The sequence below is a fragment of the Rhinolophus ferrumequinum genome, chromosome X (assembly GCF_004115265.2).
Source record: "Rhinolophus ferrumequinum isolate MPI-CBG mRhiFer1 chromosome X, mRhiFer1_v1.p, whole genome shotgun sequence".
In the NCBI taxonomy this organism is placed as follows: domain Eukaryota; kingdom Metazoa; phylum Chordata; class Mammalia; order Chiroptera; family Rhinolophidae; genus Rhinolophus; species Rhinolophus ferrumequinum.
Window position 1 is genome coordinate 84,975,525 of NC_046284.1, and position 3,067 is coordinate 84,978,591.

The window sequence follows — 3,067 nt, forward strand, 5'->3', positions numbered from 1 at the left end:
TTTGTTCCGTTTAGATCAAATTTTTCCTTCTGCAAGATTATAAAAATATTCTTTTATATTTTGTCTAGTATTTCCATGGTTTCATTTTCACAATTAACTCTTGGATCCATCTGGAGTACGTTTTCATGTAAAAGTGAGGCAGCTAATAGCAGATCTTTTCTATCAGGTTTTAACACAGGGATGTAGAAAGGAGGAGATAGGAGAGTTTATGAGAATGCTGTATGCCTGGGAGGAGGGAAATATACGAAAATGGTAGAGTCAAAGGGCTGTCTCCTCTTTTCTCAGTTTTCTCTCTGAGTCTACCCAAAGGAAAGGTTAAGTTAATTGGAGGTGTGAAGGTTGAGAAAAAAACAAATTCAGAAATTTTGGGGGCAGCCGGATGGTTCCGTTGGTTAGAGCGCAAGCTGTGAACAACAGGGTTGCCGGTTCAATTCCCACATGGGATGGTGGGCTGCGCCCCCTGCAACTAAGATTGAAAATGGCCACTGGACTTGGAGCTGAGCTGCGCCCTCCACAACTAGATTCAAGGACAACGACTTGGAGCTGATGGGCCCTGGAGAAACACACTGTTTCCCAATGTTCCCCAGTAAAAAAAAAATTTTAAAAAAGAGAGGCAGATTATTTCCTTAATCTAATAATAAAAAAAAAAATAAAATAAAACACATCTCTCTAGGGAAAAAAAAGTTTTTTGGAAAAATCACAACTTTTACTCAATCTCTTTTAAAAAATTGAGGTATAGCTGACATACAACACTGTATTGGTTTCAAGTGTACAACATAATTATTCAGTATTTGTATATATTGTGAAATGATCACCATACCAGGAAAAATGAAATTGCTCGTTTTGTGATTTTTGTGTTGCTGTTGTTTTGGTAGATGGACCTTTTTTCCTCTTGACTAAGAAGACATATAGTGACTTGTGTTAATACTGTATTTCCTTTATAGTGCATCTCGGTGGGACACTTATCCACAGTTATGATCTTTAAAGGAAGGTACTCATTTACTTAGTTAACAGACATTTTTTCAGTCATCTGTCAAGTAGGCTCGTATCGGGTAATGCTTATGTGTTTGGTCTCTGTAATCAGACTGCTTGGGTTTAAATCCCAGTCCAATAATTTAGTAGCTGTGTGATCTTGGGCAAGTTACTGAACTTCTCTGTACTTCAAGTTCCTCTTCTGAAAAATGGGGATATTAACACCTCATTGTATTGTTGTGAGTGTCAGAACAGCCTAAAACATATAGTAAGCAATTGATAAATGTGAACTATTGTTAATGCTAATCACTGGAGATAGATAGAGCACAAGAGATATGGTCCTTGTAGCTATAGACCTTGCATTCTTGAGTGAGGATATGGGTGAAAAAATTACCAATAGCAACAATTACTCTAAAAGAAATGTAAGGGGCTGAGATAGAGTATAAGGGAGGAGGGAGAATTTTACCTTAGTTAACATGGTCAGAAAAGGCCTCTCTGAAGAGGGGACATTTAAGCTGAGACTTGAAGCATGAGAAAAATCAAGTAATTTAATGAGTGGATGTAAGAATATTCCAGACAGCGAAAACAGCATGTGCAAAGATCCTGAGGAGAGGGATTTTGGTATATTCAAAGCTTTGAAAGAAGAGCACTATGGTTGCAATGGAATAAATGAGAAAGAGAGGTATGAGATGAGGTTGATGAGATAGGTGGGACTTTTAGACCCGATTAAGGAGTTTGGATTTTATCTTAAATTCTGTGGGAAACCACTAAAGCAGGAGAGGGACAGGATATGATTTTTCTTTTTAAAAAAGATTGATTTTGTTGTCATGTCGTATTTGTATTAGAGAAGGGCAAGATTGGAAAGGGAAGAGCAGCTTGGAGGCTCTTGAAAGTAGTTCAAATGAGAGATTATGGTGGCAGTGGAGATGCAGAGAAGTGGATGGATATAAGCTATATTTTTGAGATAGAATCAACAGAACTTGCTGAAGGATTGGATATGGGAGGGTAAGGTGATGAAAAAGAGTTTGAATCGAGGATGATACCAGGTTTCTGGCTTGATTAACAAGCTTGATGTGGTACCAGTTCCTAAAACGGGGGGCATTGGAGGAAGGATCAGGTTTGGTAAGGGTTGTGAATATGTTGAATTTATGAATCTGGATGAGATAACCTAGGGAGATTAAAAAGAGAAGAGGGCCTGGGGTTATGTGAATATTTTACTTTTAACGTAGACGCTATGAGATACTAAAAGGAGAATGGGCTAATAATAAAGGTAGGGATATAATGTAGTGTTAGAGTATCTGCCCTATATGCGGGAAGTCCTAGATTTTATTCCTGGAATCTCCATTTTCTCTTTGCCTCCTCAGAGGACAGCACAGGGATACGTATTCTTTTAGTCTTTTGTCAATTACTTCCTTACGTATATTTTCTAGTTCCTGGAACAAAGCAGGTGGTCAATAGATATTTGTTGAATGAATACATTAATGTATGAATGAAGTAAATGAGAATATCTGGGTTGTAGTACCTGCCACAATGCAGTTTTGCGATACTGGGCAGTTCACAAACTACAATTTTATCTGTAAAATGGCAATAATAAAAGTACCTATCTTTTTGGACAGGGTTTAAAATAATAAAAACTTATAACAATGAGTACAGAGCTAGTGCTGAATTAATAACAGCTACTATTATTAGCTCTCTGCACTTGGGTCCTTATCCATAAAATAGGGGGCAGTAATTTCTGCTCTGCTCCCCATCACAAGGCCATTTGTGAAGCCAGCAGAAGTTAACGTTTGATTCTACAAAGCGTCATTAATATTAATGTTTTAACTAGGTTGAGCCTACTTTATACCGCCGCTCTCCTCCTTTCCTCCAGCAGTTATTTAAATGAAAATGCCTCTTTGAAGAGACCCAGTACTTTCGCTTGTTAAACCTGCCTAGTCCAGCCAATGGAAACCACGCCCCAATGCCAAGTCTGTTAGCCACCGAGTTCGATTAAAAAGCCCAGCCCCGCCCCCTTGACGCTGATTGGCCCCTGCTGGCCAATCACCACTGCGCTTCTTCGGGAGCTGTAATTTTCAAAATTCGCTGCGGGCCGATT